Consider the following 19374-nt stretch of genomic DNA (forward strand, 5'->3'; position numbering starts at 1 on the left):
AGGGAGGGAGGGTTAGGGAGATGGAGTTGTAGGGGGAGAGAGGGTGGGAAGAAGAAATACATAGAGAGTTAGAAGTGGAGAGAGAGAGGGAGTGACAAGGGAGATATGGGGAGAGAGTGTGTATGTTTGGGGGTGAGATAAAGAGACAAAGAAGGAGAGATGGAGATAATGGGGGAGTTAAAGAGAGAGGATAAGGGGGGGATATAGTAACGGAGTTGGGGAAAGAGAGAGAGAGATGGGAGAGAAAGGGAGAGAGAAGTGTGAGAGAGTGGAGAGAGGGAGGGAAAAAGATGTGTATTTGGAAGGGAAGAGAGAGGGAGGTAAGAAGAAATAAATAGAGAGAGAAAGGTGGAGAGAGATGGGGGGAGTGATAAGGAAGATGTAGAGGGAGGGAGAGAGGATAGTGGGGCAAAAGAGAGATAGAGGCGTGGGAGATGGAGAGAAGGGGAAGAGAGAGAGAGAGAGAGAGAGAGAGAGAGAAGGAGAGGATGAGGGAGGGATCAATATATAGATTGGAGAAAGGGAGTGTATGTTTTGGGTGTGATATATAGAGACAAAGGGAGATAGAGATATAGATGGAAAGTTAAGAGATGGAAGAAGAGAGAGAGGGAGAGAGGGAGGGAGGGAAAAGAGATTGATAGATATGGAGTGAGAGAGTGTGTGTGTTTGGGGGGGTGAGATAGAGAGACAAAGGAGATATGGAGTGAGATATAGATATAAATGGAGGGGGGAGAGAGGGAAGAATATTTCTTGCATTATATGCATTGATTTCAGTGTAGATGGTGATTTATAATCCTATTTGACTATTTGTACTAGATGCATTGATTTTAGTGTAGATGTTAGTTTCTAATGATATTTGATTACTTGCACTAGATGCATTTATTTCAATATATATTATTTCTAATACTATTCGATTGCTTGCACTAAATGCATTGACTTCATTGTAGATGGTGGTTGCTAATCCTATTTGGTTGCTTGCACTAGATATGAAAAGATGAAAAAAGTAACAAGGGTGACAATAAGAATAGTAGAAGAAAATAGTTTGAGATTAATCACAATTAAGAATATTTGTAATTGACCGTATTCTTATTATTCACATTTTTTATCATTCAACACTATTACATTGTCAATTTACATTCAAAAAAATTATTTCATCATTAAATTTATTAGCAATATTTATCATCTCAACAAACTAAGGTAACTAAGAAAATTTAAAATTAAAATGACCAGATTAATCTCAAACATATTTAGCATATTTAAAATGATTATATTAATATTAGATGAATTTACATATTATTGATAAAATTAATCATATGTTTGTTGGATTTTCTCTGGTCGCACACGACTGAAACCAGCCTAGACCCATCTTAACTCTAGATCTATCAAGCATTGAGAGGGATCAAATCTCTTGAGGTGCAAACCTTTCCCCAAGTTTTTCACTCAAAAAAGTGGTTTGTGCCTCGAGATATTTGATCCCTCTAGGCACTTGCTAGATCCTGAGTTAAGATGTATTAAGGTTGGTATATATAACTTTCATTTTGACGACATGAACTATTAAGAATTGACCTTTCCAAATTAGGTGCTTTCTTTAAAGTACACTAGCTATTTAGAGTTAATTTGAATGTTTGGTTTTGTTATTGGTGTTATGACATTTACTAAAATTTGTTAATTGCTTTGAAATATATAAACTATATTGACTAGATTTAAATCTTTAGTTTTTTGCGTCTAGAGGCGCTCTAGTATGGAGTAGATGTCAAGCGTAAATGTTTAACATGTAACATTTAACAAATTTAATCTAATGGAAATGTTGGCCCTAATTAGAAATCGATATAATTATGATGTGTAAACAAAATATAAATTCAACATTAGTTTTACGGAAATTTTGTTTCATTTAACAATGCAAAGTGGAATTATGTTTGTGAGAAAGGGCGAATAATTAAAGTAAAATAGTTAATTTAACGTGAATGGACTCTAGATTTTGAATATAACATTTTAAAATATAATATAATATTTTTTAATAAAATTACTCATTTTTTATTTAGCTTAGAGGTGCTTTCCACCCAGGGTGCTAGAGATGTGTAGCGCTAATGTAAACAATGTATGTAATAAAACCAAAGACAATAGAATGTTGTAAGGCTGCTACCACAAGAAGCATTTCCAACTCTCCAAAAAGTAGAAATAGTATAAAAAACACCGTAGCTCCAGTTCCTTGAGGCTTTTCCCCTTGATGATCAAAGCCTCTTCTGCGAAATAACTTCCCTGCAAAGATTCCAACTTCTTCTAATTCTTCAAGATCATCACTAATATCAAAAGTTTAGAACTGAAGCCAGTACTTATAGTTTGATGAGTAGATATCAACTTGTGCAAAGGAAACCAAAAACCAAAATTAAAATTAGAAAGCTAAAATCAAAACTATGCGCCCATAAATTACCAATCTTAAAATAAAAAATGAGCCCGAATTGAAAACAAAACAAAGGGGAATGAGTGGTGTACCAACGAGCACTATCATAGAGGCAAGATAGTTCAATTCATGAGCAACAGCTAGAAACATGGTTTGCTACAAAACATCAGTGAATATCACGACTTTAAAACAATATTTATAATACTTAAATCTCCTTATAACAATCTATAGAAACGACAGTGAAAATAGTTCAATTCAAGAGCATAAGCTAGAAACATGGTTTGCTACATGAACAAATATCTTGATAACATTCAAAAAATTTCGAAAGGAGATGCAATATATGGCATCAACTCTAAAAACAAAGACCTGTGAGCACCAACTGAATCTTTGCCCATCTACTTTAACATGTGAACCTAAAACATACTTTAAAAACGCAAATCATGCATTCCATAAAAATTTAGAAAGTCTTCAAAAAGCATACATAAAAGGTTCATGTTTTGTTGCCTTAATTCTCTAGTGTCATTATCAAAATTCGTAGTTGTGGTTGAAGCCTGCAGAAAAATTTCAAATAGTTTAATTTCCTAGAATTTAGTAACATACTAGTCTTACACTTGCATTAAAAATAAATAAATCAATCTACTGCCAATATTAATATAATTTCGGCAAACTAAATCACGCTAGTATAAAGTGGCTGGAAAATTAAGACCGCGACTTCACCCGAAGACTAAAACTAAGCTTCATCTTGTGACTTCCCAATTTGTACAGCAGTTCAGAAGTTCTCAACGTCGGAAGCCACCACGCATAAACAAAGGATCTAAAGGATAGTCTATAGAGAGATGTCAATGACCCCCACAGACATGGTAGTAAATTATCTTGAAATCATCAAACCCCATAATATGCCCAGGAAAATAGCACTTCTTGTAGAGTGATGATTTTGGAAGCCCTAGCTCATGAGAAAAGCATTCCTTTGCCATGTGACATGTTTTACCACACATGTTACAGACAGGCTCATTGTGGCAATCAGTTGCAAGATGACTAGGATTCTTGCAATTCATGCATAATTTCTCTTTTGGACACTTCGATGCAATGTTCCTGTCATGAGAAAAACAAAAAATAAAAACAAATTAGGGCCTCCATATGCCTTTTCTTTCCACAAAAAATAAAAAACAAACTCCATGTGTTTCAAACCCTCCACGTGGTGCCATAATTCTAGGAGGGCTTTGAACACGGGGGTAGTCCCTGACAAGATGACCAGGTTCACCACAACCATTGCAAATCGTTCTATTCATACAATCTCGAGCCAAGTGGCCGGTCTGGCGACAATTATTGTAGGCATTATCATTAGGAAAATCTGCCATAATATGCCCAGGCAAATAGCACTTCTTGCAAAGTGCTGATTTTGGAAGTCCTAGCTCATGAGCAGAACATTCCTTTGCCATGTGACCTGTTTTACCACACATGTTACAGACAAGCTCATTGCGGCAATCAGCTGCAATATGACCAGGCTTCTTGCAATTCTTGCATAATTTCTCTTTTGGACACTTCAATGCAATGTGCCTGTCATGAGAAAAACAAAATATAAAAAACAAATTAGGGCCTCCATATGCCTTTTCTTTCCATGTTCCCCTAAATGAAAACAACATGATTGAAAACCACAACAACAACCTCTCCATTTGTTCTAACTCCAACACTTTCTGAAAGAGTGATTTCATTAAAAGAAATCATTGCAGTGCCTGCAAAGTTTTGTGCAAAATGACTAGCCATATTAGTCTCCAGATGCCAGTTCTAAGGCCTGATCTTACTGACAGTTTGATGGAGACTCTCTTCATGTGTACTCACAACAATGTATGCAATAACACCAAAGACAACAGAATGTTGTAAGGCTTCTACCACAAGAAGCATTGCCAACTCTCCAAAAAGTAGAAATAGTATAAAAAACACCGTAGCTCCAGTTCCTTGAGGCATTTCCCCTTGATGATCAAAGCCTCTTCTGTGAAATAACCTCCCTGCAAAGATTCCAACTTCTTCTAATTCTTCAATATCATCACTAATATCAAAAGTTCAGAACTGAAGCGAATACATGGAGTTTGACGAGTAGATATCAACTTGTGCAAAGGAAACCAAAAACCAAAATTAAAATTAGAAAGCTAAAATCAAAACTATGCACCCATAGGTTGCCAATGTTAAATAAAAAATGATCCCAAATTGAAAACAAAAAAGAAGGAAATGACATGGTTTGCTACAAAACATTAGTGAAAATCACAACTTTAAAACAATATTTATAACAGTTAAATCTCTTTATAACAATCTATAGAAATGACAATGAAAATAGTTCAATTCAAGAGCATAAGATAGAAACATGGTTTCCTACATGAACAAATATCTTGATAACATTCAAAATATTTCAAAAGGAGATGTAATATATGGCATCATCTCTAAAAACAAAGCCCTGTGAGCACCACCTGAATCTTTGCCCATCTACTTTAACATGTGAACCTAAAACATACTTTAAAAATGCAAATCATGCATTCCAAAAAAAATTAGAAAATCTTCAGAAAGTAGACATAAAAGGTTCATGTTTTGTTCCCTTAATTCTCCAGTGTCATTATCAAAATTCATAGTTGTGGTTGAAGCCGACAGAAAACTTTCAAATAGTTTAATTTCCTGGCATTTAGTAACAGACTAGTCTTACACTTGCACTAAAAATAAATAAAGTAATCTACTACCAATATTAATATAAATTCGGCAAACTAAATCACACTAGAATAAAGTGGCTAGAAAATTAAGACCGCGACTTCCCCTGAAGACTGAAATTAAGCTTCATCTGGTGACTTCCCCAATTTGTACATCAGTTCAAAAGTTCTCAACGTCGGAAGTAACCACACATAAACAGAGGATCTGAAGGAGAGTGTATAGAGAAATCTCCATGACCCCCACAGACATGGCAGTAAATTATCCTGAAATCATCAAACTCTCCATGTGGTGCCATAATTCCAGGAGGGCTTTGAACACGGGGGCAGTCCCTGACAAGATGACCAGGTTCACCACAGCCATTGCAAACTGGGCTATTCATACAATATCAAGCCAAGTGGCCAGTCCGGTGACAGTTATTGAAGGCCTTATCATTAGGACAGTCTGCCATAATATGCCCTGGCAAATAACACTTCTTGCAGAGTGTTGATTTTAGAATTCCTAGCTCATGAGCAGAACATTCCTTTGCCATGTGACTTGTTTTACCACACATGTTACACACAGGCTCATTGTGGAAACCCGCTGCAATTTGACCAGGCTTCTTGCAATAAATGCATAATTTTTCTTTTGGGCACTTCGATGCAATGTGCATGTCATGAGAAAAACAAATTAGGGCCTCTATATGCCTTTTCTTTCCATGTTTCCCTAAATGCAAACAATTGTTGGCATTATGATACAAGTGTTGTCCTTGATGGAAACTCACTCACAATTCAATTCAGTTTTTGATAAAAGGAAACTCACAGTGTAACAAATCATTTCAAAGGTAACAGGGCATTTGTATAGAAGAACAGGAAGATGGAACTAAGGTCCACTAATCAGAATGAAGAATTTGAAGGAAAAGGATGGTGTAAAGCAGTTTAAGATGTATATGCAAGTCCACTTCGTCAAAGGAGCGTATACACGTAGGTTCACAGAACAAAAAGAGCGTATACGTATGCACGCACTTTCACAAGAGGAAAAGTGCATATAGGTTGGAAAATCAAGGAAATTCAAGAGTAAATAATACCAGGGGTCAATACCATGGTATTAGTCCACAATATTGAGCAGAGTAATGACTATTTGATCCCATCCAAGAATACCACAAGTCCTAAGTATGGTTTTGGTCCAAGGCATTGAGATAAGCAAAAAACTATATGAGGAGAAGGTCAAAGGGCCAAGATGTGCAAGTGAAAGGGTTTCTCAGGAATACTTTTATCTGAAGTATATTTTATGTTACAGGGGTTATGTTTGTGATATGATCTGAAATATTGTGTGCACCTTGTATTCAATGTTGGATCAGGATCATGAGACCTAAAATGACTTATCATTGAATGATTTGATTTTGGTTGGGCTAGATTTGATTACGTACACCTGTTTTATTCTTTAAATATCATGATATGCATATGTCTGAAGTCTCGAATAGCAGCGAAGTTGTGAGTTAATATTTGCAGATCTATACACTGGTTCGCCTCGATAAAGATGTGTATACATGCAGGTTCGACTCTTCCAAGTAGCGTGTTATTGCCTAGATTTACCTCAGGCTGAAAAGGTAGGATCCAGGGCCAACATCAAACCACGCTCAGCCTGGTAGCTAGCCCTACCAGGTCAGGAGAGGGCTCTCTCCGGGTCAATCTCAGCAAATTCTGATCGATGAGTGTTATAGACATTTTTGGGCCCTACAACCCCAAGCATGAAATGCCCATAAACCATGGGCTCCTAAGTCCCTAAAAGTGTTGTTCTCACCCCTAAAGGAACAAGGTCAACAGATTACAGCTTCTCCCAGAAGTTCTCCATGAGAAACTGCTCAGAATTGGTCAAAACAGGATCATTGCAGCTACTCCACTGGCTAGGTGCGTTGCATCTCACCCAAATACACTGTGAGGGTGCGTTGTATTTCAAAAGTCCCTTCTGTGGGGTGCGATGGGCGAGAAATGACAAATGGCAATGTCATTCCACGAGGTGGAGAGGCAATGGAAGCTTCCAGAATCTTCTCCTGTGACACTTGCCTCACTGAATTCGACCAAGGATGAGTAAGAGGCCCTCAGTCTCCAAGTGGAAGCAAGAACTATCAGAGAGAAGAAACTAATCAAATCACAAGCTGACTCATCCCCCTTGCAGATATCTATATATGGATCCCTCATCCCAGAGATCCAGGGGCTGGAATTTTGCATATTGTAAGGAATTGCTGTTGGTTTTCTGAGACAAACATCAGATTGTTGGGTGATCTAAGCTTTGTTTGAGGTGAAGAGGGGCTTCTTTGCTGGGAGGTTGATGCTAGGTCAGAACAATTGGTTGTAACTCCTCTTGGCTCTTTTCTTGTTTATCAATAAAAGCTATTTGAGTTTTCCTCCATGCTTTTGTGTCATTGATGCTTGTTACATTTGTATGGTCAATTTACATCTGACCCTAGATTGTTTATGATTATAGATCCATGTCTTTGTATAGTGATATGCTTCTGTGATCTTATAGGTACTTTGTGAAGCTGGGGCGTGCAAGGGAGCAGGTAGCTGAGGACTATCAAAGAAGAGAGGGATCAAATCAGGAGATTGGCGCAAGACAGAGGTTGGTCTTTCTGTTCCTCTCTATCAATAATTCATAAAGGAAAAAGAAAAGTAGCTTTTCTCTGTTTGTTTCTAAGGCAGCTGTCACACCTTAGTGGGATAGAGCAGTTCTAAATAGACACTTTTCCCTGTAACAAAATGGCGACTCCGCTGGGGAGATAATTAGTTTGTTTGTTTATCATTCTTTGTTGTTTGTTTCATAAACTTACGAGTAGCATTCGAACTGCATTTGCCATAACAAATGCAAAGTAGACAACTGCTACTTCAATCCATCTACTCGTTCTGTTTATGATTTAAACAACTGATTCACAAACTATCTGATTTCCCTTGTGATAGCTCTTAGATCCTCCTTAGATCTACCCCTGATTGTTGCATTACTGATTGCTTTTTGCTCGGTCAAAACCCAAGAACTGAACTGCAAACTGTGACCCGGAACCCGAACAGAGTCTCGTTTCTGGCTCAGCGCAGGTATTGTTCAGAGATTCTGAATTTCAGCGCACTTCTCGAGTGGACAACCTGCGCTGCATTTCAGATTCTCTATGTTACGGGTGCGCTGATCAGACTAGCTCTGTGCAGCTGTGGCTTCTGTGGTTCATTCTTTCCAGTTCTATTCCTGAATTTTGCTGCCTGTGATCAGTATATGTCTGTTTCAAACCGCTTTTCCTTGTTGTTATTCCGCCTCCTTTGTACAAAAGAACTGTAGATGTTTTTGTGTGTTTGTTGAGTCATTTACAGTTCTCCTTTGCAAAAGTAGCGTAATTGTACTGTCGTCCTTTGATTTGAATCTGTCGCAAGCGTCGATTTCGATTGTAGGAAAGAGTTTGATTGCTGTTGATGGTCGATTATCCTGTTACTATTGCTTTTGGTCTGAATTTGTAATTTTCTAGTGTTGAGAACAAGTATTCGTTTCAAAATCGTAAGGTGTTGTAATCGTCTCCATTTTTTATTTCGAAAGAAGCTTGTTGATATTTGTCACTTGAAAAGAAATTCAGATTTGTGCATCAACTTTTTTTTTAGCATTCATATATTAAGAAAGTCGAAAACAAATACATGCATGTGCATTTGCATATAGACAGTCTGATTGGCTTGATTTAGGAAAGTGCATTTAGAGTGTGCTCTTTGCTCTTTGTGAAAAGATTCTGTCTTTCTTTTCCCTAGTAGCTAGGATTTTCATTGCATAAAGAAGATAAAAAGTTTGTTTATCATCTTAGATTGCATTTTAGGAATTACATCTACATCTCGTGGTGAACCCAAAAGGAAAACTTCATAAACAAGATCAACTTAAAATAAATTCAATGAATCTAACAATGCTTTGGAACTTAACGCACAACATTTAGAAGTCTAGGCTAGAGACGCATTCCGGCGTCGTAAAGCCTGGTAACTATTGTTCTCACTGATGGTTGGGTGATTCCTCCACTTTGAGACGATAAGTGCCAGTACGGACTTGTGCTCCCACGTACCGTCGAGTATATTTTGGGAGACCCAAATAGGTTTAATCCTTTATCCATAGGAAGCCGTGTCTGCCGCCCTATCGATCGCAATGCATTGAACACAGCATTCGGGAAGATTGACTGCCGTACCGTAAAAAGTATTCTGCAGTTTTGCGATTGGTTTGGTAATCCCTCTACCTAGATTTCCAGAGCAGTCCCTTTCGTTCCTTTTCAGACTCCTTAACAGAAAAGGTCCATCTGAGCACTTGTCACTTCAGGCTCATTAAAAATCGAAGGAGACTAGATTCATCTTTTGTTTTTTCTCGACTCTTAAAAATTGAAAAAAACAAGTTGTGTCAAAGCATCTAAAATTTATTTTAAACGGAATAATCATCACCTTTCCCTCGTTGGTCTTCGAAGTTAGTCTCCCTTCATCGCAAGTTCTTGTAGAATCGCTAGGAAATCTTTTGGATAGACTAGATATGTCTGAACAACCGTCGACATCTAGGACCATGTCATCTGACACGGCAGCAGCAGAACCTTCTGCTGCTACTCCAACAATGTTCGATGGTATACCATCTGTCCCGGCAAGTTATCAACAACAAGCCAGAGTCCAATCAGGGACTGTTTCGACGACATGGTCAGTTCCTATTTCTTCATCCGGATTATCATTTGGTATTTCTTATGTTGAAACTCAACAAATTGATCCAATGTGTCTTCAAAGGCCAATCTACCCTTTAAGTACTGGATTTCCACCATATGGAGGGTAGTATGCCTTTTCATTGTTCCCTCCCGGAGAACAACCATATGGGAGTTTACAACAAAGTTCAGGTCAAACTGGAATTACATCCAGCGGTTGGGTACCAATACTGCCTCAGCAACCAAGGGTTGTATATTCAATGCAACCAGTCCACCCTGTGTCGAATATTCCCACTATACCTGCTATGGTGACTGCGTCGCAAATACGAGCGCTACCTGTTGTATGTCAACCCCAAGTTTCTCAGGTTGCAATACAACAGCCTCTTGTCTCAACGACTCAATCACAACCTCAGGTTAGTGCCTCCTTATCTGGAGCGACTCAGGCTCAAACAAGTACTATGATGCCTCATCTTGGTCAATCATCCAGTATTGGGCAACAGCAAATGGTCCAACAACCATGGTTGGTTCAATCTCAACAACCGCCATTCCAGCAATCATATCAAGGACCTGAGCAACAAGTCTTTGTAAGTAATGGGCAACCGCATTTCCAAAGTGGTTATGCCCATCAACCTTGTCAAAGTTGCCAGCATCAAATACATTATGCTGGTATGCAAAGACCCACTGCTCAAGCGATTCCATCTTATCCTGGGTATGCTTCGCCTAACCTGAATCAACATTTGCCCTTTGTAGCAACTCTAGAATTACCGGATCTAAACCGGCTGACGAATGATCCAATTGCTTATGCCCCTTGGTGGCCAGCGATTCCGCATAAACTTCCGTCAGATATTCCTAAATTTAATGGAAATCCAGGTGAGGACCCGTCGAATCATGTGATGACATTTCATCTGTGGTGTTCATCAAACACCCTAAACGATGATTCGATTAGGCTTCACCATTTTCAGAGGACGTTAACTGGTCTGGCAGCAAAATGGTACATCGAATTGCCTAGAGCTTCATTCGACAACTTCAGTACCCTAGCCACAACCTTTTTAACCCATTTTCAATTACCGATAAGGTACGAAACGGGAACGGAAGTCCTTACCAACTTCAAACAAACGACGGCCACTCACATATCTGATCATATACATGAGTGGCGATGTCGTCGTAGAATGGTAAAAACATATGTCCTCGATCAGCTCCTAGCTGAATGGTTTATCAAGTCATTACAACCTTCCATCACGGAAGATGTGGCAAAGGGGGGAGTCATAAAGGAAGAGCAAGTTATTGCTCGTGCACAATATCTAGAGTTGATTTACACTCAGTCCGGCACGCTCTACGATAAAATACCTGACGCCCCTAGACCGGAATTCTCAATTCCTCCTCCTCCTAAATCGAACAATGACTCTCATGCCGGCGATGGCGTGATTGGCACAACAGACACGAAATCGACAAAGGCTACATCCAAAAAGGCCCGTAAGATTTCAAGTCAAAATGCAAAAGAAGAACTTCTTGCTTCGGAAGTAAATGTCGTATCAACAGGTAAAGGAAAAGAAACCAAACAACCAGGGAGCAAGAAGAAAGGCAAAGGGAAGAAGAAGAAACAGGAGGAATCATCACCTGAGAAATCTTCTTCAAACCCTCCTGAAGATAGGAAACCAAAAAATCCATGCTTTATATGCGATGAGGATCATTGGACCGCAAATTGTCCACACAGGGCTGAGCTTAAGAAATTATTCAAGAATTCGAAAACCTCCGTAGTGTTAACTGATCCGTTTCCAAATCCAGGAACAAATCTGGTTGAAAGTGGAAATGCTTCCCCGTCTCAAGTGCTAATGTTGTCGGTTTCAAAACAGCAAAATGATGCTTTGATATCGACAAGGAACAAAGATTATGGGAATCCACAGCTGTCGAACAACAAGGATAAAGATCAACCAAGTAGTTCAACAACAACTTCGATAGAAGTTGCACCACCCACCATTCCTGAATTGACGATAAAACCGCCAAAGGTAGTAGTACACAAGTCGATATTTAATCCCCGCGCTAGAGCGGCACAGCATTATAATATAGTGGAAGATTTGGCCCAATCGCCATCCGCTATGTCAACTCTTGAAGTACTACAGAATTGCCCATCCCAAAGGCAGTCTTTATTATCAGCCATTGGTGGGATAGACCCAAAGGATTCCAATCTTGTATCCTTCGACCATAAAGGATACGATCCTCAATTACCAGCTCAACTAGCTTTCCTTGTTCAAGTGAAAGCCCTCAACAAAACTGTTCATCGAACAATTATTGATGAGGGAGCATCTACATGCATTATGTCGATGAGTTGCTGGAAAACTTTAGGATCTCCAACCTTGTCGCGATCTTCGACGACATTAAAAGCATTCGACGGAAGGACATATACCCCATATGGTATCCTAACTAACTTGAAAGTTAAACTAGGAGGAAAAACAGTAGAAATTGATGTTGAAGTAATCAACGGAAACCTTGATTACAACATCCTACTGGGAAGGCCCTGGATATATGCCATGGCCGCAGTTGTGTCGACCTACTTCAGGAAGATTTCATTTCCCTTCCAAGATGGAATTACAATCGTCGACCAACAAACATTTCTCCCCAACAGTTCACAAGTTACGGGAAGCATTCCAATGATCCATGGAACCAATCATTCGCTTCAAAATATTGGAGTAGGCCTCCTAAAAGACCCTGCCTTAATGGGTACTTTTGCCCTACCGCCTCCGAGTAATTTGGCGGAAGTGGCCACAGTGGAAACCTGCAATATGAAATCTTCTATATCTAATGGATTCAGAAGATTCCTAAACATTTTGTCGGCATGGATCATCGCCATTTTAGAAATATTGTAGTAATCAATTTTCTGGGCCTGGGGGCAAACCCAAATCAATGCTCATCGAGTGTTTGGATAGATAGGTCTAAGGAATATGGTACCTCTTCAGATCCTTGGTCGCATGTACATTCTACAGACAAAGGAATCATTCAGTCAATGATGTTAGGGGAGGCACCATGGGAAGATTACCACCATCGTTCCCATCTCCCTAATTACAACAAAGATTATTCCAATGACCTTAATCATCCTTCAGTTTTTTTATTTTCTATCAAATACTGTAAATACGGTGGATTCCGAGGACGGTTCCTATCTCGTGTCGACCTCGTTAAAAAATGAAACGAGTCATGAGGATAGTTCTTTTACTTTGTCAACCTCATTAAAAAATGAAACAACTCCCTTTCCAAGTCGAGTCTTTGATTACGATCTCGTAAAATCCAAGTCGAGTATTTCAAAGATCTCGAAGGTAAACCTTCATTCCAATCACCGTGTTGAATGCAATGAAGCTTGGGGGGCATGCACCTCGATTTGTGTTATTATTCTGGGGGCATGCAAACTTACCACGAGCAGTGTTACCGCGGGGTTCAAGCTCGTTAAAAAAATAAACCCACCACGAGCAGTGTTACCGCAGGGTTCAAGCTCGTTAAAAAAAAAACCAGCATCGAGCAGTTTTAGCACATAGTTCAAGCTCGTTAAAAAATAAACATAAGACATGAGCAAATGTTTCCCCCCGTGTTTAAGCTCGTTAAAAAATGAACTATTCCCCTGTAAATAACCATCGTGAATGTAGTACTTCAGCCGTTAAAGCCTTGGTCGTGTTTGCACTGTCACCTCCACTTTTTCATTGGTCGATCATTCACCTCCATTTGATTGTTTACCCATTTTGAGGAACAGCTGCGAAGAGTGATTTCACTAGCCATCCTTGTGACACTGTCGTGATTGGAAAATTCCAAACCTTACCTGGAATCATCTGCTACCCGTTTTATCACTCGTTCCTCAAAAGACGAGTCTCCTTTAAGCTCTTTTCAACTGACTCGTAAAATATGAAAAGATTGTCGAGCCATTGGCCTCTCCAGCTCGTTAAAGGGACAGGAAGTGCTATCCCTCCTCTAGATTTTAATCTTTTTGGACCTGAGGGATTATTACACAAAAAAAATCGAGCGCTTGTTTTGTTCGGCTCGTTAAAAGTATCGAAAATTCATCCCTTCTGTATTGTTTTATACTTTTTCGGACTTAAGGGATTAGATGACGAAAAAGGAATTTTGGAGTTACCTTTACGTCCCTTTTCAGACTCTCTAAAATTGAAAAGTACCGAGTTATCTTTGTCGTTAAACTCGTTAAAAAGATTAATAGCGACAAACTTGTCTATAGACGAGAACGAGTTTCACTATTGCTAGGCTCGTTAAAACATAGCGATGGGTTTTCCCGAAGGGAAAATTATAGAACAAGCATATGTTATCCTCCTCAAGCTTGACAAAAATAAAGAGGTACTGGTCAATAATGACTGGGGAAAATTGGGAAGAAAACTCAAAGAAACTTTGTTGGTAGCAAGTCGCTCTTGAACATGACACTTCCACTCCGTGTCCGAGTCGGGTTGGGTTGTTTCATTCACTGGTCGCATCACCATGGTAACGCCATACCATCCACATTTGGGGTTAATGCTACCAATCCATCACATCAGTGTCACCGATATGTTCAAGAGAAGTCATTCAGAGAGTCCACATGTGTCTCACTCACTACCATACATTATACTCCATCCTTTCATGACCGCCACCCTGAACCTTATATCACTAGACCGTTTTCACCTCCATTAAAATCATTTGCTCCGTTCCGTGTCATTGATGTGGGATTCATTAAGGCCCTCCTGTGACAGATCACTTCTTGTCGACATCAGCTCATTATCCAAGAAGTTGATCTAGGAACACCCCATTCAGTACTTTGAAGCTTGCATGCCTCAATGGCAAGTTTCTCACTTCCGGCGACAGGTTTACATCAATGGCCTTCGACCGAAAGATTTTGCGTGGTGTTCGACGCCAAGTCCTTTATTCACACCACGTGAATTTTACTGCAGTACCTTGAGGGTCATTATCATTATCGGTGATTCCTCTCGCGCTTGTTAACAGTTTACATCATTGACTAGTAATCAAGCGATGTCTTTCCATGTTCGACTTCAGAACATTTCTCACATGGATCGACTTGTACTTCGAGTGAAGATCGGACGAGATTGAAGACCCCAAATCTAGTTTCATCCATCCGAGCTGCGATATATATTCAGGGAAATAAAGACATTGAATGTACATCATTGCTGCACAGATAATCATCCACTCAAAAGGATGATGGCTCTATCAGAATCATCAGTCTACATTCAGACGATTGTCTGTCCTATGTACATGAAAATGAATTTATAAAGCTGAGCATGGGAATGCCCGCCTCAGTTAGATCATGAAAATAGTATGAAGATAATGTATTGTATTGTATCTTATTACAGGTCTCCTCCCAGCATTGAAAGAACTTCGGATCCTCATAATAAAGCATTTCACCCGACACCAAAAGATTAACGGCCTCATACTTTAGGGGGCAATTGTTATAGACATTTTTGGGCCCTACAACCCCAAGCATGAAATGTCCATAAACCAAGGGCTCCTAAGTCCCTAAAATTGTTGTTCTAACCCCTAAAGGAACAAGGTCAACAGATTACAGCTTCTCCCAGAAGTTCTCCATGAGAAACTGCTCAGAATTGGTCAAAACAGGATCATTGCAGCTGCTCCATTGGCTAGGTGCGTTGCATCGCACCCAAATACACTGTGAGGGTGTGTTGCATTTCAAAAGTCCCTTCTGTGGGGTGCGATGGGCGAGAAATGACAAATGGCAGTGTCATTCCGCGAGGTGGAGAGGCAATGGAAGCTTCCAGAATCTTCTCCTGTGACACTTGCCTCACTGAATTCGACCAAGGATGAGTAAGAGGCCCTCATTCTCCAAGTGGAAGCAAGAACTATCAGAGAGAAGACACTAATCAAATCACAAGCTGACTCATCCCCCTTGCAAATATCTATATATGGATCCCTCATCCCAGAGATCCAGGGGCTGGAATTTTGCATATTGTAAGGAATTGTTGTTGGTTTTCTGAGACAAACATCAGATTGTTGGGTGATCTAAGCTTTATTTGAGGTGAAGAGGGGCTTCTTTGCTGGGAGGTTGATGCTGAGTCAGAACAACCGGTTGTAACTCCTCTTGGCTCTTTTCTTGTTTATCAATAAAAGCTATTTGAGTTTTCCTCCATGCTTTTGTGTCATTGATGCTTGTTACATTTGTATGGTCAATTTACATCTGACCCTAGATTGTTTATGATTATAGATCCATGTCTTTGTATAGTGCTATGCTTTTGTGATCTTACAGGTACTTTGTGAAGTTGGGGCATGCAAGGGAGCAGGTAGCTGAGGCTATCAAAGAAGAGAGGGATCAAATCAGGAGATTGGCGCAAGACAGAGGTTGGTCTTTCTATTCCTCTCTATCTGTAATTCATAAAGGAAAAACAAAAGTAGCTTTTCTCTGTTTGTTTCTAAGGCAGCTGTCACACCTTAGTGGGATAGAGCAGTTCTAAATAGACACTTTTCCCTGTAACAATGAGGACTTGAGATGAATGAAATATCTTCTGATCTTAGGCTAGGTATATGTGTAAGAGAGTTTGATTGAATAAAATAATGATTTTTTTGGCTCAGATGGAAAGACAAATTTTGGGTGCGGGGATTGAGGCTCAATCCTGCAGAGATCTCAATGGGGCAAGGTAGGAAATTGTTTTTGGCACTTCAAATTGAATGAAACGGAAGGAATAGACTGGTTAGGTGTTGAAGAGGGCAAGAGCAATGATGGATCCTCCCCAAACAGCTAAAAACATCAAGAAACTAAAGCAAACTTCAAGTAGAGCACTGCAATTTCAATGGATTCTACTTACACTCTTGTTTGTTTAGTTCAGAAGAAACAAGATAGAGAATGGCATACATAACACATAAGAAAATTCACAATTACAGAGAAAAGCATTGTACCAAAACAAATTGCCACATGGATCCCAAAAAGTGTTGCAAACCTTGGTCTCAATTCCTTAGCCAAAATGCTGATATGAATGTACAATGAAGCTCAAGGCTTTCTCAAATGTCCAACCATGCTAATGACTGAAAAAAAAAAAAAAAAAAAAAAAAAAAAAAAAAAAAACATAATATAGACAAAAATAGCTCATCCTTGCCTCTAAGAGTCGAGCTCACATGTTTAGGAGCTGATCCAACTGATTCTAAACTAAGAACTAGAAAATAGGCAACATAACAGCATGCCTCTAGAAACAAGGGAATTGATTCATTCAGTTTCAAACAACCTTTAAACTAATGAATCTACCTCTACAAGTGAAAATTTAACATATTTACATCATGATCCATCAATTTTCATCAAATTACATCACAAATTTTCCATTACGAAAGTAAAAAAGTCAAACTAGGCAAAGTTGGGTGAAAAACAGAGCAAAACTTGGTCAAACTGGCAATTTTTCATTTATGCGCCGCGCCTGATTCTCTATGCATCGCGCCTATTTGGACCCACTTTTGGAGGCCTTCCTAGTGTCAAAATGAGCTCTAGGTGTGATTTTTGGAAAGCTATTCCTGTCTAATATCCAAACCAAGTGGAATTTTTCAATTTGGCCTCCATTTGCCCCTCCAAAAGTCAGTTCTCCCAACACTGCTTCCTGTGTGTCAAAATAGGGGCAGTAAGGTCATTTTTTTAGTGTTTTTGACCTTTTTGAGGGCTCAAAACCTACCCAAATTTCTTGGCCATTGGTAGGAAAGCATATTTTTCCATTCCAAATCCAAAAATTATGATTTTTTGTGATTTAGAGGCTCCTAGCAAAATCGAGCGCCGCATGGCGCGGCGCATAGAGCAGAAAACCTTGTGTTAAAAATTTCTATGCGTAGCGCCTTTTTGCAGGAGACTTTTGGAGGCCTTCCCAGTGTACAAATCGAGCACGGTATAGCTCATTGGAAGATTTATTGAGTCTACTTTCCAAATAAACTAGAATTTTTCAATTTGGAGTTAATTTTCCCTGTCAAACGTCAAATCTCCCAAGACTGGTCAAAATGTGAAAAATGAGGCTGCCTAAAGGCAGAGTGCTGTTGCAGTCAACTTTTGAAGGTCTCCTCAACCCCAATTGAGCTCATGATAGCTCATTGGAAAGATATTTGTGTCTAGTTATCATTTAACTCATCAATAAAGTCATTTCGCCAACCAATCTAGGAGAAAAAATGATTTTCCCAAGGTCACTTCAAAGGTGCATCAATTCTCCTGAGGCAACTGTATTTTTGGCATTTCTCTAAAACAATGACACCTGTGTAAAAATTGAAGGAGTTTTTTCTTCCTTGGCCTATGTTGGATAAAAACCTCTCTCATTTTTTCCAAATTCATCTTTCCTTGCTCAAAAGCATCATTTGAGTAAAACCTACCCCGATATGTGGAACAGGGGATTTGTGGAAATGAAGCAAAATGAAGGGGATAAGGGGCTTCTAAATTCTTGATAGAATTTTTGGAAGTAGGGAGGGATTTTAGGAAGTAGGGGAAAGTGGAATTTCAGAGATTGAGTGAGGGGAAGAGGTTTAATCAGGGATCTAAGTGATGGTGAAAGGGTTTAATCAGGGAAATTAAGGATAGGGGAAGGTGTATGAACATCAAGATACAAATTTTTCTGATGATTTGACCATCCAAGAGAAATTGCCTTCAAAGTCCTAGGAGAGGGAAATGAACCTTACCTAGGCGCAACTGAAGCATGAACAAGGTGTAAAATGACCTAGTGGAACTTGACATGATGATGAAAACCCTCTGAATGATGGTGCACTCAGCTGAATGGTGACATGGACGGACATTTGGACAACTTTGAAAGGAGTAAAAGAAAACCCTAGGCCTAATACCTAGTGACTAAATTTTGCTTGAAGACTCACTGAAATGACAAAATTTGACCTTGACACCTTAAATCCCTTTGTAAGAGCATGTTTGATCACTGGAGGAAGGTTGCAAAGACTAACACTAACATAGTGTACACAAAAGAAAAGCCTATTCTTCAGAAATGACTGATCTATCTGATCAATTCTGTTGTTTTACTGTTGTCTGTCAATGAAGTCTTCTTAGATCTGAATGTAAATCTGAATGCATAAGGACTTTGGTGTCTGATTGATTGATTGTTGAAGCGAGAAGGGTTATCTCTGCTATTTCCTGTATAGAGCTCTGTAAATTGATAGTAGATGTTCAGTATATTGTTGGTTGGTACAGAAAGTTTTATGTTTCAGTAGTTTTGAAGGTATACGTAGGTTTGGATAAAGGAAGTAGCGTATACACGCAGGTTGGGTTTAGTAAAGTAGCGTATGCATTCTGATGTATGATTTTTTAGGTTTCAGTTGGTTCTGAATGATGATGCAGGTTTCTGGGTTCAACACAGTGTTCTGGTGACAGTGATCTGATTGTTGGTTAATGCAGTTTAAGTTTCAAAGTTTGTGATGGGTCCAATATGGAAATTTGATGAAACGAGGCCTTCATTTGTATTGTTGTGTACCAGGAGCATCCAACCTGAAAATTAATGAAACGTGGTCCCTGGAGGAAGAGAGAAGGGTGTAGCCTTTTGTAGGCCGACACCTATGTACTAGTAAACACATCGGCTTATGCAAGAGCTAGGGGGTTGTAGCTCACTTCCAGTAGAAGTTGGAAAACGAGAAAAGGTTGTGGCGTTCTGTAGGTGGGTGCCTG

General features: G+C 39.3%; 1 pseudogene; it reads right to left on the minus strand.

The window, feature by feature from the left end:
- Window positions 1-5264: 5264 nt before the first annotated feature.
- LOC149167953 (uncharacterized) lies at window positions 5265-5744 on the minus strand (annotated as a pseudogene).
- Window positions 5745-19374: the final 13630 nt, after the last annotated feature.

Source organism: Pinus tabuliformis, chromosome 5_1 (genome assembly GCF_031772625.1).
Source record: "Pinus tabuliformis cultivar Carrire ecotype Pingquan chromosome 5_1, CPIR1, whole genome shotgun sequence".
In the NCBI taxonomy this organism is placed as follows: Eukaryota; Viridiplantae; Streptophyta; class Pinopsida; order Pinales; family Pinaceae; genus Pinus; species Pinus tabuliformis.